The sequence below is a fragment of the Castanea sativa genome, chromosome 7, assembly GCF_040712315.1.
Source record: "Castanea sativa cultivar Marrone di Chiusa Pesio chromosome 7, ASM4071231v1".
Taxonomy (NCBI): Eukaryota; Viridiplantae; Streptophyta; class Magnoliopsida; order Fagales; family Fagaceae; genus Castanea; species Castanea sativa.
Window position 1 is genome coordinate 6,233,467 of NC_134019.1, and position 19,953 is coordinate 6,253,419.

The 19,953-nt window shown below is 34.4% G+C and overlaps 1 long non-coding RNA gene across 1 annotated transcript; it reads right to left on the reverse strand.

The window, feature by feature from the left end:
- Nucleotides 1-17,336: 17,336 nt before the first annotated feature.
- On the reverse strand, nucleotides 17,337-19,734 carry LOC142642928 (uncharacterized). Its single transcript, XR_012845774.1, has 2 exons — nucleotides 19,335-19,734; nucleotides 17,337-17,672 (listed from the first exon to the last, which is right to left on the reverse strand). It is a non-coding gene; the product is annotated as an uncharacterized LOC142642928 (long non-coding RNA).
- Nucleotides 19,735-19,953: the final 219 nt, after the last annotated feature.

The window sequence follows — 19,953 nt, forward strand, 5'->3', positions numbered from 1 at the left end:
CATGTCATACATAATGTCATACATAATATCATACATAACATCATACAATAGGATTTAAGGGTATTAATCCTACCAGCCGTTGTCTAGTAAGACCCTATGAGTGTTGTAGTCACCAATCTGTATACTTATGATAAGCGCATCGTCATGTGGGTGATGGAGTCTTTGAGCATCTTCTTCTGAGAACCCGATCACCAGGTCGTCCATGTGCACCATTCTTAGGACCATACCTGTTAGTTGGACGCTCTGAACTAATCGGAGATAGGTCTTGCGAGCCTTCTTGGTTGAATAGGAAATTTTTGTTCCCTCTATAATCATTTTTATGTCTTCGATGGGTCGCTTAAGGCGCTTGTTCTCCCTTCGGGGGCCCTGCTCTTGTGGTTAGTCCGTCTTCTCTTTGCTCACGAACCTCTGCAATTTTCCTTGCCTAATTAGGGCTTCTATCTGCTGTTTCAATATCATGGCCATGGTCTCGATGGAAGTGGCAATACTTGTCCCTGGACCTCTTGTTGGGGTCACCCTTTAGCTTACTAGGAAATGTCAACGATCCTTCGTCCTTTATCTGCATTAGTACCTGGTCGATCAGAATGTTCAACAGAGTGAAATTTGTGAATCTTGCTGAGGGGGTCTTGAAGTGTCTATCCTCTTGCCCATCACTCGACCTCATTGCCTTCTGTCCTCTCTCCTTTCTTGCATAATCCTGTCTTTCTCTCTTTCTAGGCATTTCTTCTCGTGCAAGTAGTACATCCTCCGCATTCATGTATTTGGTGGCCCTGTAGAGCACATCCAACATAGTCTTTGGATCGTTCTTGTAAAGAGAAAACAAAAACTTACCCTTCCGTAGTCCATTGGTGAATGCTGCCACAAGTATCTTATCGTTTGCTTCATCAATGGAGAGGGCCTCCTTGTTGAAACGAGTGATGTAAGATCTTAGCGTCTCGTCCTCTTGCTGCTTAATGTTCATTAGGCATGGGGTTGATTTCTTGTATATGTGTCCCTCAATAAAGTGTGAGACAAACTGGGCACTCAACTTCTTGAAGGTACTGATGGAGTTTGGCGTCAGCTTACTAAACCATACCCTCGCAGGACCCCTCAGTGTAGTGGGAAAGGCCCTGCACATGATTTCGTCTGCTACGCCCTACAGATGCATGAGGGTTTTGAACATCTCCAAGTGGTCTAACAGTTCCTCCGACCCGTCGTAGGCCTATATCTGCGGCATACGAAACTTTGGTGGTAGAGGGAATGAAGTGACCGGTGCGGTGAAGGGCGAATTCGTCCATTTGCACCAAATCGCCGAGATCATTTGACACCCGCCCTTTGAGGGCATTCATCATCAGGTCCATCTGCTCTCACATCATTTACATATCTGCAACCAGGTTTGGTGGGGTGATATCCGTGGCCATCAGTCTGCTCATAACATTACTGCCTTTTGGCCCTTCTCGATTTTGCCTAGTGTCATTGCGCTGAAGGCTGTTGCCTTACTGCTCCCCCTCTTGGTCCCGAGGCTTGTTGTCTCTTTGGTGTAGTTGCTCCTCCAAGTCGTGGTCTTGCTTGGTAAGGCGTTCGACCGCTGCTACTAGTGTCTGAATCTATTTCTCCAAAACCGCGGCACGTGGTTCTTCTCCTTGGGTGTTGGTGTTGGTTGCCATTGAACGGGTAAGCACCGTGCAACCTTTTTGTTCGGGAAACAGCAACACAACTTACCAACTTGATTTTTCCTATAGATGGCACCAACTAATGATGCTTGGAATCGTCAGTAAACTGCACAGTCCTCCCATGCCCGTAACAACACCTGCATAACACAAAGAAAGAAAATGACCTAAAGAGAGCACCGGTGTGGTACCGGCTAAATACCTTCCGAAGGCCAAGTTAGAGAAATTGTCACAACTCTAGAGTGCCAGAGCTGGGATCAGTTATGCATACAGGGTTTGGCCTTTTTATAGCGGGGAACCAACCTTGGTTTCTTGGAGGAGAGGAATATTTCCTTGTAGAGAAGATCTTCATAAATGTGCATATTTTGTGCAATCCTTTCTATGTAAGGGTTCTATTACTTATGATCAATTGTGGGGCATAAGTTACTTCCTATTTAAGATTCCTTGGGGACTAAACAAGCCACATGGGTGCCACGTGGCTTAAGCCACCGTCCACCTTAGGGTCCATCTATCTTCCCATCCGTCACCCTGGTGCAATCGTCCATAATCTTTTTGAAAAATCTAACCGTCCGTCTTAATTTCATCCCCTTCAACACTTCAGAAAATTTTCACTTTTTAAGGGTTTTTGAATTTTTCAACACACTAAAAAACAAGACACTAAAGTAAGATCAATAAAAACAAGGAAAACAAATAAAGACTTGTAAAAGAAACATGATAACATGTGAGACCCTTTCAACTTGAATGCACCAATAATCAAGTGTAGGTCACATAAGAGATATGAGTCAAGGGATGATACCAACACCAATGGTCTTACGAAGAGATTCAAACCGTGGACCATCAAGTGGTTTAGTGAAAATATCAACCTTTTTATTGTTGGTGTTGATAAACTCCAGCCATGCAATTTTCTCCTCCACCAAGTCTCGAATGAAATGATATCGAATTTTGATATGTTTTGACTTTAAGTGTTGAACTGGGTTTTTGGATAGATTAATGGCACTTGTATTGTCACAGAAGACACACATGATGTCTTGAGAGATCCCATAATCATTAAGAAGCTTTTTCATCCACAAGATTTAAGCTTTACAACTGCTCGCTGTAATGTACTCTGCTTCAGCAGTTGACAAAGACGTTGAATTTTGCTTCTTGCTCATCCATGACACCAAATTGTTTCCGAGGTAGAAACAACCTCCCGGGGTGCTTCTTCTATCATTAACACACCCGACCAATCGGCATTCGAGTATCCAACTAGGCAGTCATATGAGTCTCTTGAGTACCAAATCCCATAGTCGGATGTTCCATTAACGTAGCGGATGATTCTTTTGACCGCTGTCATATGGGACTCTTTGGGTGCTGCCTAAAAACGAGCACATACCTTGACATTAAAGGCTATGTCCAGCCTATTCGCAGTGAGATATAGATGAGTACCAATCATGCTCTTGTAAAAGGTTGGATCTATTTCCACACAGGTTGGATCGGAGCTCAGTTTTACCAAGGAACTCATTGGGGTGGATGCATGGTTCTTGGAGTCTAAACCAAATCTCTTTACGAGATTTTCGGCATACTTCTCTTGAGATATGAATATCCCATCTTTCCGTTGTTTCACTTGAAGACCCAGGAAGTAGTTTAGCTCCCCCACCATGCTCATTTTGAATTCCTTCTTCATTTCTCTAAAATTTCTTGAGTAATATCATCAATTGTTGAACTGAACAAAATGTCATCCACATATACTTGAGCTACAAGGAGAGATTTCTCATCTCGTTTGACAAAAAGTGTCCGATCAGCTTGACCTCTCTTAAAGCCATGATCTAAAAGATATGACGTAAGACGATCATACCATGCTTTAGGTGCTTGCTTCAGTCTATATAAAGCTTTCTTCAATCTTAGAACATGGTCTGGAAAATGTGGATCTTCGAACTCCTTTGGTTGCTCAACAAACACTTCTTCATGTAGAAGCCCATTCAAAAATGCACTTTTCACATCTATTTGATTTAGGTTGAACTTTATAGTACCTGCTATGGAGAGAAGAATTCAGATTGACTCAAGTCTTGCTACCGAAGTGAATGACTCATCAAAATATACACCTTCAACTTGAATATATCCTTGAGCCACCAATCTAGATTTGTTTCAAACAACTTCACCATCCTAATCGGTCTTGTTCTTGAAGATCTACTTGGTGCCAATCACGTGTGTGTCTTTGTGCCTTGGAACCAGCTCCCATACATCATTTCTAACAAATTGATGTGATTCTTGGTGCATGGATTCTGCCTAATTTTCATCTTTCAAAGTTTCTTCCACTTTCTTTGGTTCAAATTGTGCAAAGTAGCAATGATATGTCACATTATTCACACTATAGCTCGGTCCTTTACTCAAACGAAGGCCTTCATCCAAATCACCGATTATGTTGCTTTGGGGATGATTGAGAATCACTCTTGATGAGGGTTTCTTGGAAGTGGAGGCTTCTTCTTCACGGGAGATTAGAGGCTAAACTTTCTGAGGGGTGAGTGGACTTAATGACCTTTGAGTTGATCTAGTCTCCATTCTTGATGCGGTAGGAGTAGTTTCCTTTTCTGGTGATTGTCTCCCACCATCATCACTTTGTGACATGTTACTGTCGTCATCATTTTTCTTAAGGCTTGGAGTTTCTCCATCCTCACCAACACTCTTTTCTGGAATGGTGTCATCTATAAACACATTTATTGATTCCATCACCATCTTTGTGTGCTTGTTGTACACTCTATAAGCTCAGCTGTTTACAGAGTATCCTAGGAAAATCCCTTCATTGCTCTTGGCATCATGCTTCCCAAGATTCTCCCTATCATTGAGAATGAAGCATTTACTTCCAAATACTCAGAAGTATTTCACCTTAGGCTTCTTTTTCTTCCAAATTTCATATGATATTTTCTTTGTTCCCACTCGGAAGAAAATTCTATTCCCAATGTGGCATGATGTGTTCATCGCTTCAGCCCAAAATTTCTGTGGAATGTCTTTGTTGAGAAGCATAACTCTTGCCATCTCTTGAATCACCCGGTTCTTCCTTTCAACCACAACCATGATGTATCATTTTCCACCTATGCATTCCATTCTTGTTGGACCCATTAGATCAACATGAAGCAGCTCTAATGGACTAGATGTGGCGACAACATTTACTTTAGGATCAGTTGATTTAGATTGTTTTCCTAATTGACATGGGCCACAAACGTTCTTCTCGATCTTTCCAAATTTCAATTAACCAATCACGACTCTAAGCTTTGAGACTTTTGCCACTTGCTTGTAATTGGCATCTCCAAAATGTTGGTGCCATAACTCCAGCAGATTAACTTGGGCACTCCAGCATGATACATTTGGCGTGGGAACCACGCCATAGCAATTATCAGTGGTCCTAAGTCCTTTCAAGACTTGTACACCTTCTTCACTGAGAATTAGACACCCTTTCTTGGAAAATTGAACTAGAAAGTCTTCATCACATATTTGGGTGATGCTCAGCAAGTTTGCTTTCAGCCCTTTGATGCAAAGAACATCAGTCAACAAAGGAAGTCCTGAAATGTCAATAGTTCCCTTTCGTAGGACTTGTGAGTGGTTGCCATCTCCAAACGTCACATACCCATCCTCCTTCTCCTTAAGGATTTTAAAGAGTGATTTATCCCTGGTCATATGCCTTGAGCACCCATTGTCAAGATACCACATACATGAATTAAACACTTTCAATGCAGTATGAACAAAGAGACAAGCATGAGATAAACATTCTAGATTTTCAAAGCAAGACTCATTTTCCTTTACATTATTCATGGATGAGTGAAGCTTTCTTTTTAGATCATCAAGTTTATTACACAAATGTCTATTCCTTCTCTTATATCTAGAAATTAAGGAATTAGGCTCACACAAGCTATTATGAAGCTCATGATTCCTATGCTGTAGGCATTTCAGCATGTGTATGAACATTTTAGCGTGTTTCTTAGACTTTAATAACTCTAAGAGCTCATTGCTAGGACAATCTCTAAAGATGCTCCTGGAGTCATTATCACAAACACATGAACCATAATTCATGTTGGCCTTTGCCATTACCATATCCATAGCAAAAAGAGGGGTCTAGGATCACACTAAGATAATGAAATTCGACAAGCATACCTGCTTTGATACCAATTGAAAGCTCGAATTTGTGCTAAAACACAAGAGCTTGTTCAAACCCCCAATTCAAAATTACGGCTAGATAGCTTTTACTCTAATTTATACTAAGTGCGGAATAAGAGTAAATAAGTGCAAAAAACCGTTAACACTGCCCTAAGCCATATTCATCCATTATCAATAATAAAATGAAAGCTTAAAGAGCAGGAAAGAGATATGCAAATACAAGATAATACCGAGATGTGTTATCAAAGAGGAAATCGAAGAACTCGGCGAAAAACTTCTCCATGATCCTCCAAGTCGAAATTGATCCACTAGAGAATAAAGTTGGAGTACATGAATAACAAAAGACCTTCCAAGCCTAGTCTACCCCATGTACTTGAGCCCTCCAAGCTCCTGCTACCAACTGACTTCTTAAAGCCTTGTCTTCTTTAGCTTTCTGGATCCTGCAATTTAGCCCGATTACATCTGCCAATGAATAGCTCCTTCCAATGCTTCCCAGCAGCACCAAAATCTCATTTTACACTCAGAATGCGTGTCGTAAGTGTTTGGGCTAACAACCTCTCCAGGATGTAGAGATGGAGAGGTAGGATAGCTTGAAGTTTAGCATAGCTTTTCACCCTCAAACAGATGGACTTTCAGAATGAACTATACAAACATTGGAAGATATGCTGAGAGCTTGTGTAATTGATTTCAAAGGTTCATGGGATGAACATCTACCTCTAGTGGAGTTTGCATATAATAATGGCTACCAAGCAAGTATTAAAGCAGCACCATATAAGGCTTTGTATGGTAGAAAGTGTAGGTCTCCTATATGTTGGGATGATGTTAGAGAAAGAAGATTGTTGGGTCTTGAGATTGTACAACAAACAGTGGATAAAATTCAAGTGATTAAAGAGTGGCTCCAAACGGCTCAGAGTAGGTAGAAGAGTTATGCAGACCTTAGAAGAAGGAAATTAGAGTTCCAAGTGGGTGATCATTTGTTCTTGAAATTTCACCTACTAAAGGAGTTATGAGATTTGGTTTTCGAGGTAGGTTGAGCCCTCGTTTTGTAGGACCTTTTGAAGTATTGGAAAGGGTGGGTAAAGTTGTTTATAGGCTTGCCTTACCACCTTCTTTATCAGGGGTACATAATTTTTTCCATGTTTCAATGTTGAGGAAATATGTTCCAGGCTCTAGTCATGTAGTGGATTATGAGCCTCGAAAATTAAGAGATGATTTAACTTATGAAGAACAACCAATTGAAATTGTGGACAAGAAGGAACAAGAGTTGAAGTTTCGTACCATACATTATGTCAAAGTTTAATGGAAGAACCAATTTGTGAGAGAGGCTACATGAGAGTTAGAAGATGAAATGAATGAGAAATACCCATATCTTTTTTAGGACTCAGGTTTGTCAAGTTTAGAGAACTAAACTTCTTTTAAGGGGGGGGGGGGGAGGGGAGACTGTAATACCCAAGAAAAAAAAGCCTTAAAAGGAGGGGTATTTAAATAAATTTGTTTATGGGGTCAATTTTTAAAATTAATTTTACCAAGAGGGTTTTTAGAAAATAAGGTTGAAACCTTAGCTATATATAGTCTAATTTAAGTCAGCGTATAATGGCATATATTTTGAGAGAGGAGATTACCCAAAATACTCAAGTAGAGAAAGTTTGACTATACAATAGAAGTAAGAGCCAAAGAATCTCTTTCGTGTGAAATCTAGGCAAAAATTAACTTTTGAACCCTACATTTTGAGCAAATTCTCGTTTTAGTCCCTAAATTGATTTTGCTCCTAGGTCAGTCATTGAAATTGGAAAATGATTCTATTTTAGTCCCGCCGTCAGCCTAGTAATATAAAATGTATACATGGCAAATAGAGTGCACTGTTGGTATGTTATATGCTATGTGGCTAATAAAATAATAACAATAATAAATTATATTTAGCATTTTTAAATGCCACGTCAGCATTTAAATTAATAAAAAAATCCAACTCAGAAAATTTAAACTAAAAAATAAAATAAATTTTTTTAAAAAAAAACCTTAAATCTAATTTTATCTTTTTAAAAAAATTATGCATAAAAAACAAAAAAGGAAATTAATTTTTTCAAAAATAAACCTTAAATATTATGCTAATCTGCATATAATCCAACAACGCTCATCACTAATCTGTGACAAAGTCTCTATTACATTGTCTTTGAGTCTCAACCACTCTCAGGCTTCTCTCTATCTCCTCCAAATACATATCCAATTCTCTCAGAAAATTCAGCTCTATATCACCCTATTCATTTACTCACTTAGAAACCCATCTCTGTAATCCAACAAGCTCTCCTATCTCTGGAAACCCATCTAGATCTCCTCTAAACCAATTCGATTCTATAAATCTAGCAAAAACTCTAGATGGGTACTCGTTTTCTCACCATTTTGATCGAAATTTTAGTTCTTTCATCTCCAAGATTGGTTTTTGTAAGGTTTCTTCATCTGAGTATTGGCTAAATTGTGCAAATTTAAGGACTTGTGAAAGAAATGGAAGTGGGGTTTTAAGGGTTCAGGGTTTTGTGAGTAGATTAAGGAGTTTTAGTAGTGAATCAGATAGGGATCCATGGAGTATGATGTTGTTATTGTTGGGGCAGGATCGACAGGGTTATCGGCGTCAATAAGGTTGAAGCAAATGTGCATTGAAAAGGGGATTGATATATCAGTGTGTGTTGTTGAGAAAGGTGCTAAAGTGGGTATGTTTCTCATATCATGGTTCCCACATCCAAAGATCCAAGTGGTCTAACCAATCTTCGTTTTCTCGAATCAAGATCACTCTCTTTCAGCTTTTTCTTTGGGATTTGGCTTTGATTTGGATTTAGAGAATGAGATGGTCTGATCGGTGGCAATGGTGGTATTTGGCAGTCTGATCGTTTGCTCTTGTTCTGGGTTTGTTCGGTTGGGTTTGACTTGCTCTTAGTCGATGGTGGTGGTGGGTTTGATCGTGAGAAAGTGAAGTTTGCTGGGTTGCTCTTAATCAACTTGCTCTTGTTCTGGGTTTGACCTGCACTATTGGTTTTTTTTTTCCTTGTTTTTCTGGATTTGATGGAGATTAGATTTGGTTGTTGGATTTGGAATTGGGGTTTGCCAGAGATTGGTTTGGTTGTTGGGTTAATTTCTTAGATTTGGGAAGAACTTGAAGAACATGTTCTTGCGGGGGTTTGCCAGAGATTGGTTTGGTTGCTGGGTTTATTTCTTAGATTTGGGAAGAACTTGAAGAACATGTTCTTGCAAAAATAATAATAATAATAATAATAATAATCACGCGCGTGCTCAGAGGTTCTTCTATTTTTTGGGTAAAGATTAATAATTTGCATTTATTATAATTTGGAATTTATACTTTTTCCAATCACAAAAAAAATCTAAGAGTGTGATGAATACATGGGGTGAGTTTTGTAGATTGGAGGAGTTTTAAAACTAACAAAAGAGTGATCCTATTTTGTCTTTTGTAGAGAGTTAGTGAGTAGATGTAGTAATTTAAATCAACATAAAAGTAGGAGTTTATTAGAAGCAGGAAGACATTTCAACGTAAATGTAGGAATTTATTATTTTTGTCAATTTACTATTTTAACCCCATTTTTACGTTTTAGGTAGGGGTATTTTTGACAATAAAAAAAAAAGCAATAGCTAACTTTTTTTTTGTTGCCAATTTACTATTTTAACCCCATTTTTAAATTGTTGGTTTATTAATTTAAGGGTATTTTTTATAGGAAAAAAAGCAATAACTAACTTTGTGAATTCTCTTAATATATACAGATAAATCAAAAAGAATGTTGGGCCAATAAATAAAATAATGGCAGACGTGGAGGCCAAAGTTTATTTATAATTACTTATATACAAAATGTTAATTAAAATATAATGTTTGAATGTGGGAGTAAATTGTTGGGTAGTTACCAATAAAATGAAGCCCTTGGGAGAATACGAGTGGCACCATGGTATTAACTAATTTATCTTTTATCAGCTACTAGCCTCATTACACGCACTTTGCGCATGCGATGATACTTTTTTTTTTTTAAGTGGTCTTATTTTGTAGAAAAAAAACTGTATTTTTTTTTATTTTATATATATATATATATATAATTTTTATTTTGAAAATCTAATTTATAAATGAATAAATCAATTTAAAAATTAATAGGAGAGTGGTCCTATTTTTTAGGCAATGTTTTAGTGGGAGTTAGAGTTGCATTTTTACCAAATTGTCCTTTAGTTTTGTCTCTACTTAAACATAGGGATGTAGAAGGAATTTTTGAACTAAAAATTGAGGAATCCAAATAAGGGAAGCCCCTTAAATAATAGTATAGATAATAATAATAATAATAATAATAATAATAATAATAATAATAATAATAATAATAATAATAATAAATTAGATTTAAGGTTTTTTTAATTTATTTTATTTTTTAATTTAAATTTTTTGAGCTAGCTTTTTCATTATTATTTTAAATGCCAACGTGGCATTTAAAAATGAAAAATATAATTTTTTAATTATTATTTTATTAGCCACTTTAGCATATAACATGCTAACAATGCACTCTGTTTGCTAGGTTGACGACAGGGATCGAAATAGAATCAATTTTCTGATTTCAGGGACTAACCTAGGAGCAAAATTAATTTAGGAACCAAAACGAGAATTAGCTCAAAATGTAAGAACCAAAATTGTATTTTTGCCTTAAATCTAAGCTTTATTTGGAATTAGAGTATTTTTTTTTTATATGAGTATTTTGGCTAGTAGTGAAATTATTTAATTATTCAAGAGTTTTAATGATGCCAACGAATAAAAGTTTAGAATTATATCTTTCAGTAAACTGGACATTGTCTGAAAATTTTTCTATGTTCAGTAATTTAATCTTTCTCTGTACCTTTGTGTGTTAAGCATTTTCTATACCTTTTTCCGTTAATGGACTATTTGGATGGAGGGGGGGAAGGAGGGGGAGTGGAGGGGAGTAGAGTAGTGTTGGCTAAAAATAATCTAATTTTGTGATAAATTTACTCTACTCTACTCTACTCTACTCCTCCTCCCTCCCCTCGATCCAATCGGACCATAAGCGTAGAAAGAAGCTGGAAAATTTTCTTTTAAGGAGTTAGGTGTTTTGCACAAATTTTCTTTAAGTAACAATGCTGAAGTAGGGGACTTGATGAAAACAAAAAGCCTATTGCGCCTAGGCTTTGAGTTTTGACATGCCATCAAGAAAAAGAAAAAAGAAATAATGGTTGTTTTCCCATAAGGCCATGTGCCTAACTTGTACTTGGAGTTATCATCTCAAAAAATGATAATGGTGGTAGGTGGCATGAGATTTTGAGATAATAATGGTGGCAGGTGGTAGAAGAAAAGAAAAAAAAGAAGAAGAAGAAAGCTGTAATGTAAGTGTAGTACTTGAAGGATGGCCCACGTCTTTGTCTTTCCTAGTGTGACATAGTATTAGTAGCTATAGCCTTATCTTTTAAGGCATTAATTGTGGCAGAGAAAAAACAATATATATATATATATATATATATATATATATATATATATATATATATATAAAGAACAATATTATAATTAAGTGAAATTTTGGTGTGAGATAAGTGGACGGTTATGGGATATTTTTAATAGTCTTTCTTCTTGTTAGGTACTATTATAAGTTTTTATTGAATTATTTGATTATTGAGTATAGTGCTTGAAATTTGTTTAGGTGATATCTAAGGATTAGAGAGAAGGTGTTAGGAAGAAGTTTTTTGTGGTGAGTTAGCCGAGGTAAGTAACCTTATCCTAATTGGTTTTATTTTTGCACATTTTATAATTGGTACAAGTTTATTTTAATTGTTAGCTATATTGATTCAAAGTAAAGAATAAAGAATTATGACAAATATATTTAATTTACTAAATATATGATTTTATTATATATGTATTTGAATGAAATATATTTTTGTTTGAACTATGATTTGATATATATGATTTTAGACAATCTAACTATGTTTTGACTTTGATATCTAGCCAATGAGGTTTGTTCATTAGTACTGAAACTAGTTCTATCTGGGGCATCACAAGCCTATCGTGTTTCTGGACCCAGCTAATGGGGGATATATATTAGCACGGAACTAGTTTCATTTGAATCTAATACCCAGTCACAGGGATATAGCGTGACCATTGTCATAAAGATTGTTAAGAATATGAATTAAGTTTGAATATTTGAACTATTTTAAGTCCTTGAAACTGCTTATGTGTTTTTCGAACCTATTGTAAATTATAGCTTGATATATATGGAAAACTGATTAATTTCTAATTCATATATGATATATTTGTAAGATTTAAAATATTTGATCTATATACAAATTATGATTTTACAGATCTTTTTGCTTGATAGAACTTTTTAGGATTATGGTTACTTATTAAGTTGTCAACTTATCCCCCCCCCCCCCCTCCTCTTTCCCCTTTTAGATTCTAATCCGGAAGAGTAGCATATGAATGGTCTTTCGCTGGGATGTGCGCATGAGTGAAGTTTAAGAAATCAATTGAATAAGATTTGAACTTTTATGTTTAAAATTACCATTTGTGTAGACCTTTAGATTTAAAGGATTTAGTTTATTTTTATTTTGATGTTGGAAGATTATTATTTGGAGATCTCTTAAGAATTGCATTATTAAGGATATTTTTAATATTTATTAATGAAATTTTCTTTGAGGATGATTCTTTAACTGTTAAGAAGGCCTTTCACACTTATAGGGTATAAACTTTATAGGGTGTGGCTTGTGTCTAGTGGAAGTTGTCCAGTGGAAACTTCCAGTGGACATGTTGGATGGTGGACACGTGTCCACTCTTGGACACGTGTCTAAATCCGGACGTGTCCAGTGAAAATTTTCAGTAGACAGAAGCCTTACCCAACTTTATATGTGTGTGACTATTATCACATGCCTAGCTCTTACTTAGGTTCGTGGCGTGACACATTAAGTTGGTTGTAAGGGTCTAAACATGTTTTTCAGTGATATAAGTATATATAGTTACAAATCTGAAGTTTGCTCGGTTGCTCTTAATCAACTTGCTCTTGTTCTGGGTTCGACCTGCACTATTGGTTTATTTTATTTATTTCTTATTTTTCTGGATTTGATGGAAATTAGATTTGGTTGCTGGAATTGGAGCTGGGTTTTGCTAGAGATTGGTTTGGTTTTTGGGTTTATTTCTTAGATTTGGGAAGAACTTGAAGAACATGTTCTTGTGGAAAAAATAATAATAATAAAAATAAAAATTAGATTTAAGGTTTTTTTTAATTTAAATTTTTTGAGCTGGGTTTTTTTTATATTAATTTAAATGCCAACGTGGCATTTAAAAATGCTAAATATAATTTATTATTATTATTTTATTAGCCACTTTAGCATATAACATGCTAACAATGCACTCTGTTTTCTACGTATGTATTTTTTGTTACTAGCTAGGTTAACGGCAGGGACCAAAATAGAATCGATTTTCTGATTTTAGGGACAGACCTAAGAGCAAAATCAGTTTAGGAACCAAAACGAGAATTAGCTCCAAATGTAAGGACCAAAAGTGTATTTTTGCTTGAAATCTAAGCTTTATTTGGAATTATAATATTTTTTTATATGAGTATTTTGGCCAGTAGTGAAATTATTTAATTATTCAAGTGTTTTAATGATGCAAACGAAGAAAAGTTTAGAATTATATCTTTCCGTAAGCGGGATGTTGTATCTATAGATTTTTCTATGTTCAGTAATTTGATCTTTCTCTATACCTTTATGCGTTAAGCATTTTCTATACCTTTTTCCTTTAATGCATTGTTAGAATGGTTTCTTATAACATAGTTAATGTTTTTACTTTACGATTTTAATGTAGTATTGTTTTTATATTTGTGCAGATTTCTTATTGGTGGCTTTTAAGGGATTTACTTTTGGCATTACTTGAAGATATATGAGGACATCTTTCGTTGGTTCTGATTATATTATGCTACATTTTTTGTATTGTCATAAATATCTTGAGTTATTGTATGTGTTGCAAAAAATTATTATATAGAAAGAGTTTGAATTGGATACTTGTTTTATTTTTTACTTGTGGAATGTATGGATCGATTATTTATAAATGTGTTGTTGAAATAAATGTGTTATTCAAATGTGAGGTTTTAATAATGTAATGGCAGGTTACATGTTAATATCAAAGCCATGAAAAAAATAAAAACAGAAAATAAGTTTTAGCGACGAATTTTTCCGTCACAAATATAGCAACAAAAAATTGTTTTAGTGACGAAATATTTCGTCGCTAAATGTAGCAAAATTTTGTAAGAAATAGTTTTAGTGACGAAAATTTTTGTCGCTATATGTGCCTGGATTTTCTTAAAAATAGTTTTAGTGACGAACTTTTTCGTCACTATATGTACCCGAAAATAGTTTTAATGACGAAATTATTTGTTACTAAATATGATTTAATAAACTAAAATGTTTTTTGTGACGAAATATTTTCGTTGCTGAATAGTGTTTTTAGCGAGGATAACATTTAGCGACGAAATGTTTTCGTCGCTAAAAGTTTTTTTTTTTTTTTTTAAAACAAATCAGACTTTTAGTGACGAAATTTTTTGTCGCCAAGACTTTTAGCAACGGGGTTTTAGCGACGAAATGAGTTTTGTCACTAAAGAGTAGATTTCGTCGCTAAAGGTTCTTAGTGACAAAAAATTAGACTTTTAGTGACGAATTTTTTCGTCACTAAAAATACATTTTGTTGTAGTGAGGGGAGTAGAGTAGTGTTGGCTGAAAAAAATTAATTTTGTGCTAAATTTACTCTACTCTACTCTACTCCTCCTCTCGATCCAAATAGACCATAAGCGTAGAGAGAAGCCGGAAAATTTTCTTTTAAGGTGTTAGGTGTTTTGCACAGATTTTCTTTAAGTAATAGTGTCGAAGCAGGGGACTTGATGAAAACAAAAAGCCTATTGCGCATAGGCTTTGAGTTCCGACATTCACTCATGAAAAAGAAAAAAAGTAAAAAAATAGTGGTTGTTTGTCCCGTATGGCCATGTGCCTAACTTGTACTTGGAGTTATCATCTCAAAAGATGATAATGGTGGCAGGTGGCATGACATTTTGAGATAATAATGGTGGCAGGTGGTAGAAAAAAGAAAGAAAGAAAGAAGAAAGCAATAATGTAAGTGCAGTTCTTGTAGGATGGCCCAGGTCTTTGTCTTTCCTACTAAGATATAGTACTAAGAGCTATAGCTTTATCCTTTGGGGCATTAATTGTGGCAGAGAAATATATATATATATATATATATATATATATATATATTACAATTTGGTGAAATTTTGGTACGAGATAAGTGGACGGTTATAGGATATTTATAATAGGCTTTCTTCTGGTTGGGTATTGTTATAAGTTATTATTGAGTTACTTGATTATTGAGTATAGTGCTTGAAATTTGTTTAGATGATATCTATAGATTAGAGAGTGTTAGAAAGAAGTTCTTTGTGATGATTTAGCTGAGGTAAGTAGCCTTATTCTAATTGATTTTATTTTACATATTGTAACTATTGAAAATTATTTATAATTGGTACAAGTTTATTTTAATTGTTAGCTACATTGATTTTAAATTCTCTTTTCACATTTACAAATGTATGAAAAAGCTGAAAAGGGAGCTACTTAATTAATAATTTTCCATGAAACATAACAAAAAAAATCCTTTGTAAATCAGTAGTACGTACTCACTACTCCACTTTCAAGTAAATCAAAGCTCTTCCTAATACCAAACCAGCTTTGATACATTATCTCTGGTTTACTAAGAAAATAAACTAGAGAAAACGAATCCCTTACACTGTAGAATGCAGATATGAAACGCCCCAAGTCCTCTATAGCTTGCCACCTGGAGTTGTTGCCTATTGGCCCTGGTATCAGACTCTTTCTGTTTTTCGTTTAGATGTAGAATGAACTGATCAGTGATCGATATTGTATATAACTGTGTATATGAGAAACCAAAACATAAAAAGAAATTTTTTTTTTTTACTGGGTATATGGTGTGATTGATGGTCGCTTATCAGTGTATTAAGTTCTGCAGTTTAGTGGTCCACAACTCTGCTTGCTGTCTTATTGATCCGACAAGACAACTACATTATATTTGTTTTTGGTTTTTAGTTAACAACTTTATATTTTCCTATTATTTTAGATGCACGTGTAAAGTGTGCCATTGGTTTTTCTCGGGAGAAAGTCCTTGCACTCGCACCCAAAAAATTTCACACTTGGTTATACACTTATACGGAGGGAGGAGGTTTTGACCTTGGGGCAATGACCTTTAATTATTTTATTTTAATATTGGTATATACTCGTAAGTAAATTTGTTCTATAAAATTATATTTATGTTTTTTAATAATATTATTGGTTCTTTTAAGTAACACTATAATGACAAATTTTTTAATAATATTTGCACAAACTGTTAAGATAGTAAATTCTTATTAGTTTGTATTTAGATCTACCACTTATATCACTTTTTTTATTTACTAATAATCACTCATCATATTAGTGATTTATAAAGAAGTTTGTAACTCTAGCATTTAACTCCTTTAAAAGGAATTTCAAAAAAAAAAATTCATTTTAAAGGCCATAAAAAAATTTATAGATCTAAAATTTAAAACAAAATATACATCCTAACAATAAAAATTGCCAATAATAAAGCTAAAAACAGTAAATCTCAATCAATCAATTTTACCAAAAAAAAAAAAAAAACTCGGGCATTTAAAACTTTATAAACAAAATAATTTTGTTCTTACCCAATAGCAGTCGCACACATCAAAAACACTAATAAATAAATAAATAAAACAACCCTAAGCAGCTAAGTAACAGAGTCAGAGGCCAAATCCGCCACACTCAACCAGAAACAAAGTCGCCCTCCCTAATTTCATGTTCTGGCTTCATCCCTACTTAGTTAGAACAAAGTTTCTCTCCAAACTAGTTTAGAGAAAAACCCTTAAAATTCCTCCAATATCTTTTTATGGATGTGAAATTTTAAAATCTAACTATTGAATTACATGTTTTTTTATATTCTTAACATACATGTCAAATTTCATAAAACTCGGGTGTTATTTACTATTCGATCAATAAATTTATTTTTATGCATAACTTTAGACCACAAAAACTTGAAATTTAGACATTTGATTGATAGCAAAACTATTGATCTTTGATTTTCTTGAAATTTTGCATGCACGAAGAATATTATAAGAACATACAATCCAATTGTTATATTTTTGAAATTCACATTCAATAAAGAAAAACTATAAGAACAGTTTGAAAGGTAAGGTTTTTCTCCAAACTAGTTTGAAGAAAAACTTTTTTCCACTTGAATATTGTTATGTGGTAGATAAAAAATTAATATCAGGGATAGGTTCAGACAACAACCAGTACAAACTTGCTAATTTAATTGTTGTGAATTTTTTTTGTCCTTGTTGCATGCTCTTTGCGTTGTTGACTAAAAGCTTTTTAAATTTTTTTAATCACATGACAGGCTTAAGAGGACAACTAAAAACAAGCTTTTTTTCATATAAATATTTGTCAAATTTTTTTTAAATATTTTTTTATCATAAAATATTTAACTTAAAATTTATTTTTCTTGCCTTACGTAAATATGCAAACTAACTATTTAAGATTATTTTTGTACAAAAAATCAAATATCATGGTCATGCATGAATTTAATAGAAATGGATAAAGTAACACTCCCTTCTTCGGTTGACACTGTGGAGGGTTTGGTAGCTGTTCGAATTCTTCAACTTGCTAGTGACTGCTTTCTCCCCTATAATCTTGGAGGATGATTCTAAAACTATGTATAGAACTCTCTGCTGCGAAGATGTCTCTCCTCTTTTCGTTTAGTCACCTGGTATACGAATCCAAGACCTTTGGAGAGACCTTTTGTGCAGTCACTTTCTCCTGTACGCGTAGACAATGTAACTCTGTAGTTCATAACCTAGCTAAACATGCTAGACATCTTAGATGTTTATTAAGATGAAAGGAGGATGTTTCTTCACACCTACTTTCTTAAACTTTAGTCAACTTTGGCTGAGTTTGCTTTAATAATATCAGTTTTCTATTTCTCAAAAAAAAAAAAAGGATAAATGTTAAAAAATTGTTAATATTCCAAGTTTTATAGAATTAAATTAGAGCTTTTTATTCTAAGGTTGCAACAAATCCTGCAAAATAATGACGTGTCAATATCTGAGAACACATGTCCTGCAAAATTTAAAATTAGAGCTTTTTATTTATAGGGATTAAGCATATTAAAAAAGGATAAGAATTTGCTACAAAATAAGTTGTAGCAAATCCTACAAAATAATGACGGATCAATATCTGAGAACAACACTTGTCCTACAAAATTCAATACCTTGCCTTGCCCTGGACAGGTGTTGTTCTTAGATATTAGCACATCGTTATTTTGCAGGATTTGCTGCAAAGCCCATTAAAATTTTTTTTCACCTTTTTGAATGCATACTATACATATTTCATAGTTTTTTTTTCCCTTAGGGACTACACAGACTAAAAATAATTGAAAATAATTGAATGAAATATTGTGAAATAACAAAACAAAATAACATTTAAAAGCCTACTTAAGATGAGGTCTTTTTGTAAGTGCTAGTGTTGTAAGTCTTATCTTTCCGCTCTCTTCTTCCTCATCTTTTGTGTCTTTTGTTTATACTATCTCAAAAAAGAAAAAGAAAAAAAGATAAGCGGTTTAACGTACCATATTGGTCAGTTAGTGAGTGAGTTTTCGGTTTATAAGCTTTGCTAGTACTTACAAAGGTTTGGCTTTTTTATAAGTGCCAGTGTTGTAAGTCTTGATTTCTTAAAATTTATTTATTTATTTTTTCACAATTGACTAAAAGATTGACCTTGGACGTGGTAGTGCAATAAATTAAAAAGACCCCACTTGGTGACTTCCTAACAAAATAATGTTAAGATAACATTATATAAAACGATGTAAAAATTGCCCCTTTTTTTTTTTTATGTTGAAGTAAAATTTCCAATTTCTAATGTTTAAACCTTAGCATTAATTTCAGCATTTAAGAAAGTGAGACATAGTTATGATATCATGTCAAAATACAAAAATATTAGGAATAACTAAAAATAAGATGAGAATGGAAAAAAATAAAATAAAAGGAATTAATGTGTTTCTTTTAGTAGTCTACATCAATGCATTCACAACAAAAATTTATAAATGACACGGTCTTAAATGTTATCTCACAAGCATTAATTTAATCTAAAGTGAATATATTTTTTTAATGGATTTACATTTTTATTAATAAAATATTTTTAATGTAGTGAGTACTTGTTCTAATTGTTATTCGAGAATCCTTTATTAAACAATTTATATCATCCATACCATCAGGCCGGCCTTTGTCTTAGGCAAGTTAGCCAATTGCCTAAGGCCCTAAGGCCCCAAGGGGAAGGGAGGCCCAAATTTAAAAAATAAGGAGTAATAGGGAAAAAAAATAATTTAGTATCAGATTTAAACCAAAAAAAAATTAGTATCAGACAATCCAAAAATCCGGTTAACCAATGTTATACTCTGGACAAACCAAAATTTTTACATTTTACCTCTCTCTGCTCTCCGCCTCTCTCTGTCTCTCATTCTCTCTGAACTCTGATTCTCTCCAAATCTTCAAGCAACTGAACTGAAGCAAGCAAGGCAGCAGCTCATCAGTCCGCCTCGCCAGTCACCGCGACGCCGCCTCGCCGCCTCTCTCATTCTTTCTCCGCCACCCTCATCAGTCACCTGCTGTCTGCTCATGGCTCACCACTCACGGACTCACTAGCCGTGATCTTCATCTTCAGGTATAATTTATAAAAATTTGGGGTCCGGTGTGAGTTTGACTGATTGAGAATCTGAGATGGGAAGCGCACTAAAATATTTGGGGTCCGGTTTTGAGAATCTAAATAATTTATATTGGCTGATTGGGATAATGAGATTGGGCCTGGTTTTGTAACAGTTTGGGCCTTCCAGTTTTTGTTTTTTTTTTTTTTAATGATTCAGCCCCTCTTTTTTTTTTTTCAATGATTCAGTCGGGCCGTATTCCTTTGACCTTTGTAATGATTCAGCCTCTTTTTTTTTTTGTTTTTTTTGTTTGTTTGTTATAGATAGGATTTGTTTTGTGTTTTTTTTTTTGGTGGATATTATAAATTAATAAGCCTAGTGTTATAGTTGTGCTTAAATTTT